Below are 14,322 nucleotides of genomic sequence, written 5' to 3' on the forward strand. Positions count from 1 at the left end.
CAAGAGGCTATGAGTTTTCTACTAGAAGTCCTTGAGAATCGAGTTTGTGCTTTCAATCCTGCTAAAATTCAGTGTTCATGGAAACTGTGCAGTTTCTGGCAGTCATGTGATGTGGGACCCAGCAGGAAAAGCTGCCAGACCTGAAATAAGAGACTGAGAATTTAATAGGCTTGCTTGGGTTTGACAGTACCTTCTCTGTCACTTTGCTATCCCCTGTTGTATCCCCTACATCAGGTAATCAGGAACCAGGAAAAAGTCAATTCAGGAGTATGATATGCCCTCCTTCTGGGACCTTATTTCTTGGAGCTCAATCGTTCTTGAGCTTTTCATGATGGGACAGGATGTGACCTGGATTTTGTGGCAGATGATACAGGCTACATAGCCTAACCAGACCATAGGATTCTGGACATGTCATCTTCCGGCAGTGATAGATAATTGCCTTCTTTTTGAAACAGCTCTTGGTTTACTACTGGGCCCTGACAGAAAGAGTACATTATGAAAGAGATTGAAGCTCTCACTTTTGCTGAACTTTCTTGCCAAATGTCATAATGTACTAGGTTCATACTATGTGGAGTATCTAATATGACTTGATCTTGGATAGATCCACAGCATGGGTTGGCTATGGGTATACTGTTAAGGCCATGGGTCAGGGAGGAGTAGGAAATATGGAGCATGGCAGAGTGGATAGAGAACTAGACTTAAAACCAGGAAGACTTGGGTTTGAGTCCTGACTCTAAAACAGAATGACTTCATGACCCCAATTAAGTTATTTAATCTTTTGGATGTGCAACATTTAAGTTGCCAGAGTGACAGAGGGAGTTTCCACACCCTGGAGTTTCCTATACCAGTGAAATCACAGGTCCAAGCACTATCTGTCCCTGTCCTTATCCTAATACTAGGGGACAAGATTTGAAAGGGTGTAATCCTATGGTCATGAACTTAAGACCCTGGTAATTGGTCATGGAAGAGCTATCAGGGATGTGAGAAGGGGAAGAAATCAGTGCAGGAGTGTTTTGGAGCCAGGTGAGACAGGCCTGGAAGCCCATTGTTAAATTTTCAGTGTGAATATTTATGCCAAATAGGCAAAGGCTACAAATCATGGTTTGAATTTTTGTTTTGTTGATTGTCCAGACTTAAGAAGGTGGTGAAGAAAATGTTAATAATGCAGATTAAACCCATAAGTGTGTCATGCATACATTTCCCCCCCCCCCGAAAAATGGGTTATTAAAAATTTACCAGCATACCCCTAAGTAAGCCCCACATTTGGGGAAGGTTAGCATCTGTGCTAGCATCAGCAACTGGAGATGGAAATCAGAATGTAAGCCTAACAGAACAAATAAAAGCACTCATTAGAGGGGGATAAGAGGTTTTTCAAGGTAGTAACTTCTCCACTGTATGGTTCTCCACTGTATACATGCCCCTAGAGCACAATAGCAGTGGCAGGGGATTGACATGGAGGAACAAAGGAGGCTAATGGAAAGCCTCAGGGGACCCAGCAGGCCCTAGATCAGATGCTCCTGCTCCATATTACTCCTTCCTGACCTATAGAATTTACTGAATAGGTCCCCTGGAACTTAAATAGGTCTCCTCAGTAGGTAGACAAATACTGATAGAACTAATTATAGAGATGTAGATAAATAGCAATAAGCTTTTTTTTTAAAAATTGGAAAATCACATTGACTATAGAACTTGAGACCATAGTGGACAGCTAGGTGGTACGGGGAATAGAGTTCTAGGCCTGGAGTCAGGAAAACTTGAGTTCAAATCTGGCCTCAGACACTTACTAGCTTGTGACCCTGGGACAGTCACTCAACCTCATTTGCCTCAGTTTCCTCATCTATAAAATGAACTGGAGAAGGAAATAGAAAACCCCTCCAGTACCTTTGCCAGGAAAACCCCAAATGAGGTCATGAAGAGTCAGATATAACTGAAATGATTAAACAACAACTTAGGATCATGGTATAGAGAAGGAGAAAAAGTTCTGTAGTAAAAATAAACATTTTTAAAATCTCATTACAGAAACTACTTCAAATAGAACAAACTCTAGAAAAACAGATTGAGAGATTCTCACCACTCACCAAGACACATTGCCAGGGACCCTCCCTTATTTCCACCCATTTTTGATAATAGTTCTTGAGGGTAAAGTGTGTGACAAAAAGCACTCTGAAGCTGGAAAGAGACCCTAGGGCTTTAGACCTACCAGCAGTCTTTTGACTGTGATCATGACAAATTAGTCATGACTGAGAGGTACAATCTTATAGAAGCTGATCACTCAAGCAAGGGATGGTGTCCTTGATTTCACATCCCAAAACCAAGGGTGCAGCTACTCTGGGCTTTCCTGATTGTCTGTTTTAGTAGGGTACACATCAAAAAAAAAAATGATCCTGGCTGAAAACAGTCAAAAGTGTGGAGGACAAGGAGTAAAATGAGTGAAGACTTGGAACTAAGGAAGTTTGGTGCACGTTTAGACGGGAAGGGATAATTCACTTTAGATAGAATGTAGTATGTATAGAGATAAAGCAAGGTAGTACCAAATTGTGGAGGGCCTAGAAAGATACATGATTGTGTATATTTTATATTACATGTAATATCATAGGATTCAGAGCTGGAAGAGACCATAAAAATTGTTAGTCCAATATTTTAATTTTTTAAATGAAGAAACTGAGGTCCCTAAGATGTATTTAAGAGGCTGAGCCAGGATTCAAAGCCAGGTTGTCTTCAAACTCTAGAGGTTCTTTGTACTCCACTACACTATGATATACTACTTATAACAGAACATGTTAAGAAATTCTTGTAAAACTAGGCTATACTGCATCAGGATGGATCAATCAATCAACCAGTCAAAATTTACTAAGTACTTACTCTGTGCCAGGTGCTTGGCTAAGCACCAGGTATACAAAAAGAGGCACAAGACAGTACTTGCCCTTAAGGACCTTACAATTTGATGAGGAAACAACATGCAGAAAAGTGTATACAAAGGAAGCTGTATATGGGATAATTATGAGATTATTATAATGGAGGGAAAGCTTTGGAATTAGGAACAGACAGGGAAGGCTTCCTGTAGAAGATGGGGTTTTAGCTGGGACTTAAAGAAAGCCAGGGAGGTCAGTCAGTAGTCAGACTAGAGGAGGAAGACCATTCAAGGCCTGGGGAACAGGAAAACAAAATGCCTGGATTTGTGTCTTATTCATGCAACAGCTAGGAGGCCAGTGTCGCTGGATCAAAGAGGGCATGTTGGGGAGTGAGATGTAAGAAGACTGGAAAGGTAGGAAGGGATGAGATCATAAATGGCTTTGAATATCAAACATCATTTTGCATTTGATCCTGAAGGCCATAGGAAACCCCAGGAGTTTATTGAGTACACCTTCATTTTAGGAAAATCACTTTAGTGGCTGATTGGAGGATAGAGTTGGGAAAAACTTGAGGCAGGCAGACCTACAGGCACGCTATTGCAGTAATCCAGTCATAAGGTGATGAGGGCCTATATCTGAGTGGTGTCAGTGTCAGAGGAGAGTAGAGAATGTATAGGAGAGATGCCACAAAGGTGCAATTGAAAGGCCTTGGCAACCTCTTAGATAAGAGGGATGAGAGATAGTGAGGACCCCAGGATCAGAGGTGACACAACCCATTCATCACCTGCAATCTGGCTTCTCAATTCACCATCCTACTTGACTTCTCTGCTACTTCTGACATGACTGATCAGCCAACCCTGTTTCTAGATATCTACTCCTCCTTTGAATTCCCTGACTATTCTCTCCTATGTATCATCCTACCTATGAAGCTTCTTATTTTCATTTGTTCAGTCACTATCACCCACTCTCTAACAATGATGGCCTCCCATGTCCTGCTCTTTTCTCTCCATATAACTTCTCTTGGTAATCTCATTAGCTTCTATGGCTTCAATAATCATTTCTTCATAGATGACTCCTGAATCTATCTACCTATCTATCTATCTGTCTGTCTCTCTGTCAATCTATCTCTGTCTGTCTATGAATCTATCTCTCTACTTCTCATTCTAATCTCGCTCAAGAATGTCAGACTGTATTACCAATTCCCGCTGGACATCTCCACCTACATGCCTCATCAACACCCAAAACACAACATATCCAAAATAGAACTAACTTCCTTCTATGCTAGAGCTACTCCTTCTCCATATTTCCCTATTTCTCTCAGGTATATCACTACCCTTCCATTCACTCAAGGTCAGAAGCAAGAGGCAACACAGTTTTATGGAAAGTGAGTGGACCTGAATTCAATTTCTTTGGACCCTAGGCTAGTCATTCAATTTCTCAGAGCTTCAGTTACTTCATCTGCAAAATGATGGGGTCAGCATATATTACCCGATTCCTTCTAGATCTGTATCAGGATTTGCTGAAACAATGGACTCTAGGAACTCATTGTTAATTTTCATTATGAGCTTTTTTATACCTCAGAAATGGGATATAGCAACAAATTAGAGCTCGATTTGTTGTTTCATGACCCCATTTGGAGTTTTCTTGGCAAAGATGCTGGAGTGGTTTCCCATTTCCTTCTCTACTTCATTTTACAGATGAGGAAACTGAAGCAAACAGGTTTAGTGATTTGGCCTAGGGTGACACAGCTAGTGTCTAAGGCCAGATTTGACCTCAGGCAGGTGAGTCTTCCTGACTACAAGCCTGCTACTCTATCCATTGTGCCACCTAGCCATCCTGTTAATTGTCTAGATTTAAGAAAAGGTTAAGATAGATTAAATGCAGGAATGTTTTGCTTGACTATACACATTTGTAACTTTTGCTTTTCTCTGCTTTCTCAACATGGGGGGGGAGTTGGAGGAAGAGAATTCAGAACTGAAAATAAAATTGAATTTAAAGATTGTATAGATTAAATTTAAAACTGTACTTACATTAATTTATTGCAGGGGGAGAGAAGACAATTGTTAAACATTTACAAGCACATACCTTGTATTGCTCTTTTAACATTTTTTGAGCTCATAACATATATATTAGAAGAGCTCATTAAATGAAGTCATCATGAGATTGTAAGCCAATGGCTACTCATCATCCTCATCATCCTCATCCTCATTATTACTGTAATTTCTATGCAACTTTATGGCTTACAAAGTGCTTTCCATCAGTTATCCCCTTTGAGTCTCACAAGACCCCTCTCTGTGATTTTAGGAAGTTGCTGGAAAAGTCTTCCTTTCTTCCTTTTGTGTCCTAGATGATACATGGCTATCAAATAAGATAAACGCCTCACTCTTTTTGGAAAATCTGATATTTAACTGTAACTTTAAATGACAACAAAGACAAAGATGGCTAGAAGTTAAACACAACTCTTCAATGACAGAGCTTGCATTCTAGGCTTAGGATTGTAATCTAAATATTTAAGAAATTTAACCATGTTACCCACAGGGTAAGCAGATTTACCTTTCTTTAATAGAAGGAAAAGCTAGAGCACTGGAAAGAAAATCTATAAATATGTTTCCAGTTGCTTCACCCTATCTTATAGGAAGGGGGAAAAAAAGCATTCTTGCCTCAGGCTGATATAGCTGTAAGTATCTTACAAATACCTCTAAATTAGCACTTTTTTTTCTAGCAAAGGACAGAGTAAAGGGAATTCGTCTAACTTAATCACAATTAAATAATCTTGAACTCTCTATATCCTAAAAACATTTAACAATTTGAGTGATAAAATTCTCCTTATTCAAAAAATAGACTATAGGACAGGATAGAGGTCTTAAAAAAAAATAAAAACTCGAAGCAGATATCCCTAGCGGCCTGAGCCTTGGGGGATGAGTCTACTTCAAGCACATAGGTGGGTGCCAAGTTAATCAGATGGGGAGAGGATTCAGCCCAGCCAGCTGTTACTAAAAGGGACCTAAGGACAGTACTATACTTGGCTTCACAATGTAGCTAAGAGATTGCAATTCTGCTTCCCCTCCCCATTTCATAAAAAGTACAATTTCCTAAGAATGCGCTGTCACAGTTTTATGTATGAACTAAAAAATAGCTATATTCGTTTATAGCATATAAAGAATGCACACAATGCATAAAGAATATGTAAGTAAGGTTTTCTCCTGAAGAAACAGATGATGCCTATCCTTCCTTTGGCAAACAAAGGGCATTTTACCGAGATGAAACACTTTGGAGGGATATATGCTTTGGAATCCCCCAATACACTCACACAAAACAGACCTAAGGCCTATATATTTATATCATCATGCTAAATCACCATATGTATTTATATCACTGTACAAATTCCCCCCCCCATCATTAAGGTAAATTAAGATAGGGCTCCCTCCAATGTCTGTGCTTTATGCTACAATCTGTTAAATCATTCATTCATTCATTCATTCATTCATTCAGGTAATATGCTTTTATAAAGCACTTGCTATCTACCAGGTATTGTGCTAAACTCTAGAGAAGCAATCTATTGGAGGAGAGAACATGAAGTTAAGATATACGCTGAACAAAATGGAAATAATAAAGAGAAAGAAGGAACTAGCATTGAGGGGGATTGGAAAAGGCTTCTTTAAGAAGGGGGTGGGGCTTAGATGGTACTTGAAAGAAGCCAGGGAATCCAGGAGACCAAAATGAGAAGGGAGAGAGTTCCAGGCATGGGGGATAGTTAGTGAAAACGTCCATCCAGTAAGGAGATAAAGTGTCTTATGCAAGGAACAGCAAAGAGATCACTGGATCACAGAATATGTGGTAGGGGAGTAGGGGTTGTATAATAAGTTGTAAAAAGACTAGAAAGGTATGAAGGGGCCAAATTTTGTCAGTACCTTTCCCTTTCAAGGATACTTTCTTTACCTATTTTTCAGAGTGGCAGCAAGTGATACAATAGAAAGCCTAGTGGACCTGGAAACATGGTCGTACATATATAGATATAGGAAGAAAGGAAGGAAAGAAGCATTTATAAAGAACTTACTATATACTATGAACTGTGAAAAGCATGTCACAAATATTACCTCATTTGACCCTCATCACAATCCTAGGAAGTAGGTGCTACTTTTATCCCATTTTAAAGTTAAGGAAACTGAAGTAGACAGAGGTTAAAGCGACTTGTCCAAGGTCACATCGTTCATAAGCGTTTGAGGCCAGATTAAGCCTGGTTGGATCTTCTTAACTCTAGGACAACCTCTCTATCTGCCTACTTATCTCTGTAACTAGGTAGGTAGGTAGGTAGATACACACATATATGACATATATTTGTTGTTGAATCATTTTTGGTTGTATCTGATTCTTCATGACCCCATTTGGGGTTTTCTGGCAAAGATAATGGAGTGATTTGCTATTTCCTTCTCCAGTTCATTTTACAGATGAGGAAACTGAGGCAAACAGGGTTAAGCGATTTGTCCAGGGTCACACAGCTAGTAAGTATCTGAGGCCAGATTTGAGCTCAGGAAGATGACTCTTTCTGACTTCAGGCCCAGCATTCTATCCGTTTGCCCTTTACATACACATATACACACATACTATAAATATAAGTATTTGTTCTGGAACTGTTGTGTCTCTGTTGTAGGAAGCTTTCAGCGGGGCATTTCACTCTACCAATGCAGATTAACACCTGGTCTGTAACAAAGTCTTAGAGAGTTGCCTGGGATAAGGACAGTTGAAATGAAGTTGTGCAGGGTCACACAGCCAATATATGTCAAGTATAAGGTTTTCAGCCAGGTCTTTTTGATTCTAAGGATAGTTCTCTATCTACCATTACCTGCTGACTTCCATGTGTTAAATACGGATATTACTACTTTGAGGCAAATAAGTGACACAGTAGATAGAGCACTAGGCCTCGTCAGTAAGATTTGGCTTCAGAGACTTACTAGCTATGTGACCCTAGGCAAGTCACTTAACTCTGTTTGCGTCAGTTCCCTCATCTATAAAATGAACTGGAGAGGGAAATGGCAAACCTCTCCAGTATCTTTGCCAAGAAAACCCCAAATGGGGTCACAAAGAGTCAGACATGACTGGACAACAACAAAATTATTATTTTACCAACTTCCTGCCTCATAGGGTTGTGGTGAGAAAAGAGCTTTGTAAACCCTGAAGTGCTATAGAAATCTGAGCTCTCCTTTATTTTCACATACTGTCACCTGTCTAAAATGTGTATGGAGGCAGGGAAGTACAGGGAATCACATATGACCATTTGTGCTAGTATGGCTTTGCCCAGAGGCAAGAAAAGGATAAAATGCTATCATGCCATCTACCTGCTAAAGATACAGAAACCAGGCAGAAGGCAAATAAAGTACAATGTAATTATAGCATCTACCTCATCGATAAACATAATTATTGCTCTTCTCTTAATCATATCCCCAAGTCTCTGGACTCTTGACACATGCAAACACTTCATTATTACACTTTTTAAATGTTTTAAAGGAGAAACTCAGATGAGTTTCCTTCTTTATCTGCTGCAGGCAGTGAAAGAATTTGCTGTGTCTCAATGAGACATTTGAAATTTCACTCATTTAAATTGTCCCAACCTCAAAAGCATTTTAAACACAAATCCGTCTTCTTTTGGCAGTCTCAATGTCAAAAAGTTATCAAGGGAACAAAGCACACCTTCAGCTTAATCAAATGATACTTTTTACAACCGACATTTCCATTATCTAGAGCTAAGCTAAACTCTACAAACAATGAGCATACAACTGAAATTCAAATTACTCTATTTATAAAAAATTGTCAGAAAATAGGAAATATTGAAAACTCAGAAGTGATGACAAACAGGAAAGTCAACTTGCTGAGAATAAAATAACCCTTGGAAATGCCAAACTCAACCCACAAAGGTGTCAAAATAACAAAGTGGGGATTGACAACATGGCACTCTGTTCCTTGCCTTCTTTGAAGTTTTTATGCCTCAGTGTGTCATGTTTAGGAAATGGACTTCTAGATACTTGCGACATACTTCTGTGCCATTTGTACAAGCCCACCCTTGCACGCAGGGAGAGTGGAGGTGAGGGGAAGGTCAGAGAGGGAATAAGATCTATCTAGCATTTGTTTCCAAAGGCAGATGTTCAGTGACCTTTGATTGGCTGTCTTCTTTAGTCTCATTTGTTTTTCTATCACCAAATCCCCACTTCACAGTGTATGGAGGATTAATGAGGTAATATGTTTGAGCATTATTATCTTATTAGGAGAAAGGTGATATGTAAATACTGAGTCTTGTGAGCATAAGCCATGTTATATATTGTTTTTATGGTTGTTCTTCAGTCATTTCAGTCATTTTGTTGTTGTCCAGTCATGTCTGATTCTTTGTGACCCCATTTGGGGTTTTCTTGGCAAAGATGCTGGAGAGGTTTGCCATTTCCCTCTCCAGTTTATTTTACTGATGAGGAACTGAGGCAAACAGAGTTAAGTGACTTGCCTAGGGTCACATAGCTTGTTAGTCTCCGAAGCCAGTCCAACTCTGTGACACCATTTGGGGTTTTCTTGGCAAAGATAATGGAGTGGTTTGCCATTTCATTCTCCAGCTTATTTTACTGATGAGGAACTGAGACAAATGAAGTTACACAGCCCAGGGTCACACTATTAAGTGTCTAAGGCCAGATTTGAACTCATGAAGATGTCTTCCTAATCCCAAGCCCATTACTCTATCCACTGTACCACCTAGCTGCTTATCAACTCATCCTCCTTATATCCTTGTCCTCATTAATATGGAGGTTTCATCCAGTGATGCTAACTACAACTCTTCCATGATTTCTCATCCTCCATGGACTCTTCATGATACTTCTTATGTGGCTGTGAGCAAAGAATTAATCACCTGATGGTCAGCCTACTAATAATGAGCCTCCCTACACTTGATTAATCTGGTACTCAAATGTAAGCCATCAGGGTGGGAATTATATTTGAAGTTTTTCTAACTTGATAGAAAATCCGAGCTCTTAGTCCTCTGGTCTAGCCTCCAAGAATCCAGGATTGCCTATCTTTGTCTCATAATAAAGGCTTCATAGTAGAACTTTTCTTTCCAAGACTTTTCCAATAACCTTTATTAAAGGTTATTGAAGGTGACAGGTTGAACAGGGTCTAAAATTCACACAGTCCCCCTCTCTCTTCAACAAATGTTAACAAAATGCAGCAATGCTAAGAATTAGCAGCTTTTAGCACACTTGACAGGAAACAGCACAGAGATTTCCAAGTAATAAGACATACAGGCCGTAGACCAAACTGAAAAATCTATCGTGTACCATATTCATCTTCCTTTCTGTACCTTTCTTCACCTCTTAGTTCTTGCTCCAAATATTCTGCCTTCCTATTTCCCTATATCCTACTCCAAGCTCACAAATCAGCTTTTCTTTCTTTTTCTTCTCCACTTAAACTCCCATTCTCAGAAATTAGAAGCAAAGCAAGGTGGTTATTAGATTAAAATATTGCATATGGATTTTAAAAGACAAAGATACACAGTGAGGAAAATGGTATATAACTAAGAAATGCCAGAATTGTATTCAATGAGCCTTTTTTAGAGGGTGGTCTGCTGTGCTTGCCTCAAAGTGAATGTTATATCATCTCCTACCTCCTTGCTAGTTACATAAAAGACTGACTCCTGCTTGCAATACCACCAAGCCCTGCTCCTACTTACAATTAGGCAGGCCATAGGACACATTACTTCTGGCCTCCTGGCTAGGAATCCAGATTTCCACAATGTACTGCTTCTTTTATGGGATTCTGGAGACCAATAACCTTTCCATTTTCTGTTCATGCTTGCTCTGAGGATGAGTTCTCAGAGGGCCCCTGGCTATAACATTCCCAGGCCCTGGTTCTGCTTTCCTTCAGCTGTGACTTCAGCATATACCACCTCCTGCCTCCTCATGCTCTTCTCCCAATATGCCAATTTTCATGTCCTCCAAAGGCTTCCTAAGCCTGTGGGGCCACCACACAATGAAACTCTTCTTGTACTTGCCATTAGCCAGGCTCTAGCATGAAGGACCTCTTCTCTTTGGGCTAAGCTTCTAGAAAGCTGTTTTCACAACACTACTAGTCCCTGCCTGAGTTTGATTAAAGGTCAGGCTTTCTGACATCAAGAGACACAACACTACCTACCTGCTGATCAGGTAATTATAGGGTGTGCCAACCAAGGCATTAATGGGGGAGGGGGAAATCATAAGCCTTTTAATTACTTCTGTTCATGAATAAACCTTTTCCCATCCACTAATATTCTGCCAGGATTCAATGGTTGGCATAGTCCCAAGTTTCTCTTACTCTCCCTATGTCAATGGTACTGAACCCCTAAATACAGAAGAACAACACTCATACACTAGCTATCTGTTTTCTCATTCCTATCTACCTTAAACTTCACCGCCTCCATGTCAAACTACCTACAATTTCTACTAAGTCCTCTGTGACTGCATTTGTGTAACTAAAAATCTTCATTTTAGATCTCTTCTCTTTCTCATTCCATACATTGACACTCACTATAACCTGGCTCTCTGGTAATGACATTGTGTCTTTGGTAATCATTTCTAGTACTGGTTGTACCTTTTTGAATACTTCCCAACTCATAGGCCTGAAAAGGGAGTCAGAATAATACTTGATCCTCATTTCCCCTTCCAGACTCCCTCTGCTGCCATGGCTCAGCAATATATCCTGTTTAAGATTATCTCTGCCACCAATTCAGATCCCGGTGGCAATTATTTAACCATTCCCAGTACATTCTTCTTCCTTTCTTAGGGAGTTCAGTGCCTACCTCTCCACCCCAAATTCCTGCCCACATATAAACGGACTTCAAAAAACATGTTAATAAGTCCCTCAAAAATCTTAACATTCTTTTTTCACAACTGGTTTGCCACCAGAACACAGGTGTTGTGAAAACCACTGCTAAACCTCCACCAAAATGGGCAAGGAAAAGACTCACATTAACATTGTCATCATTGGACATGTAGACTCTGGCAAGTCCCCCACTACTGGCCACCTCATGTATAAATGTGGTAGAACTGATAAAAGAACTATTGAAAAGTTCAAGAAGGAGGCTGCTGAGATGGGACAGGACTCTTTCAAATATGCCTGGGTCTTGGATAAGCTGAAATCTGAATATCAGCATGGTATCACTATTGATATCTCCCTGTGGAAATTTGAGACCAGCAAGTATTATATGACCATTACTGATGCTATAGGACACAGAGACTCTATCAATAACATGATTATAGGCACAACTCAGGCTGATTGTTGCTGCTGGTGTTGGTGAATTTGAAGTTCTGAGAATGGGCAGACCCATGAGCATTCCCTTCTAGCCTACACACTAGGTCTGAAACAACTGATTGTTGTGTAAACAAAATGGAATCTACTAAGTCCCCCTACAGCCAGAAGAGATATGGGGAAATTGTCAAGGAAGTCAGTACCTATATTAAGAAAGTTGTCTACAATCCAGACACGGTAGCTTTTGTGCCAATTTCAGGTTGGAACGGTGATGACTTGGGGGAGCCAAGCTCTAATTTGCATTGGTTCAAGGGATGGAAAGTCACTCCTAAGGAAGATAATGCTAATGGAACTACACTGTTTGAAGCTTTGGATTGCATCCTTCCACCAACTCTTCCAACTGACAAGCCCCTTTGTCTACACCTCCAAGATGTCTACAAGATTGGCAGTATTGATTCCTGTTCCTGTCGGCTGAGTGAAAATTAGTGTTCTAAAATCGGGCCTGGTGGTCACCTTTGCTCCAGTCAATGTTGCAACTGAATTGAAGTCTACTGAAATGCACCATGAACCTTTGAGTGAGCCTCAAATAACATTTGTTTTGGTGTCAAGAATGTGTCTGTCAAAGACATCCATCATGATGATATGGCTGGTGATAGTATGAATGACCCACCTATGGAAGCAGCTGGCTTCACAGCACAGGTCATTATCCTGAACATACAGGCCAAATCAGTACTGGCTATGCACCTGTTCTGGATTGTCACACTGCTCACATTACTTGCAAGTTTGCTGAACTAAAGGAGAAAATTGATCATTGTTCTGGTAAGAAGCTGGAAGAAGGCCCTAAATTGCTGAAATCTGGTGATGCTGTCAGTGTTGGCATGGTTCCAGGCAAACCCATGTGTGTGAAGAGTTTCTCTGATTATCCTCCTCTGTTTTTTGCTGTTCATGATATGAGGCAGACTGTTACAGTTGGTGTTATCAGGACAGTTGACAAGAGGGCTGCTGGAGCTGGCAAGGTCACAAAATCTGCCCAGAAGTCTCAGAAATCTAAATGAATATTCTGCACAACACCTGCCACCCCACTCTTAACCAGTGATGGAAGAACTGTCTCAGAACTGTTTGTCTCAATCAGCCATTTACATTTAATAGTAAAAGACTGGTTAATGATTACAATGCATCGTAAAAAACTTTAGGAAGAAAGGAATGTTTTGTGGATAATTTCTTTCATGGCAGTTTTAAGTTATTAGTTTTTAAAATCAGAAATTTTTAAATGAAACAACTTGACCAAAAATCTGTCACACAATTTTGAGACCATTAAAACAGTTTAATGTGAAACCTGTGTGTTCTTTGGGTCAATCATTATTAGAATTCAATGGGGTTGGAAAGCATTTAAAGTAACCAGGCACAAATAATTACATTGACCACAGAATCTTTGCTACACTATTTGGTTACAAAAGTACTAACATTGGCAAGTGATCTCACTTAGCCTAACAAATGTAATTTTTGTTTAAAAAAATGTATAGTTTACCTTTGGATAAAATTAATGCAAATATGTTACCTGACCTGTTAAGACTGTACTTTAGGGGCAGTTAGGTGGCGCAGTGGATAGAGCACCGGCCCTGAAGTCAGGAGGACCTGAGTTCAAATCCGGCCTCAGACCAAACACTTGATACTTACTAGCTAGTAAGCAAGTCACTTAACCCCAATTGCCTAAAAGCAAAAAAAAAAAAAGACTGTACTTTAGCCTCTTAATGAAAATAATGGTATTCCCTTTTTTGTAGGTTAAAGTAGAAAATGCTAGATTATATATATATACATATATATACATACACACACAAATATGTATATATGTATGTGTGTGTGTGTGTGTGTGTGTGTGTGTGTGTGTGTGTGTGTGTGCATTTACAATGCCCTTCCAAAGCCTTTGGATTATTTCTATTACTTTTTCTAGCTAGACAATCTCATCTAAACACCAGCAAGTCAAGGCTATACAAGTATAAGGTTAGATGGATTTTTAAGGAAATTGGCACTGTCTTATAGAAATTTTTATGTAATTGTCCATCTATTTGAGATTCACTAGCACTGAAATGAGAATTCTTTCTATAAAGTTTATTATTACCTCTTAAATTCTGGTTGTGCCAAACAGAAGTAATGCTATCTGGGGGGATGATAAAGGTAATTTAGTGAATTAAGTTAAAGCAATGAATGTCATGTT

The 14,322-nt window shown here is 39.6% G+C and overlaps 1 pseudogene; it reads left to right on the forward strand.

Annotated features, from left to right (window-relative positions):
* The first annotated feature begins 11,757 nt into the window (after window positions 1-11,757).
* LOC110212430 (elongation factor 1-alpha 1 pseudogene) lies at window positions 11,758-13,162 on the forward strand (annotated as a pseudogene).
* Window positions 13,163-14,322: the final 1,160 nt, after the last annotated feature.

Source organism: Phascolarctos cinereus, unplaced genomic scaffold (assembly GCF_003287225.1).
Source record: "Phascolarctos cinereus isolate Bilbo 61053 unplaced genomic scaffold, phaCin_HiC Scaffold_7;HRSCAF=346, whole genome shotgun sequence".
Classification (NCBI taxonomy): Eukaryota; Metazoa; Chordata; class Mammalia; order Diprotodontia; family Phascolarctidae; genus Phascolarctos; species Phascolarctos cinereus.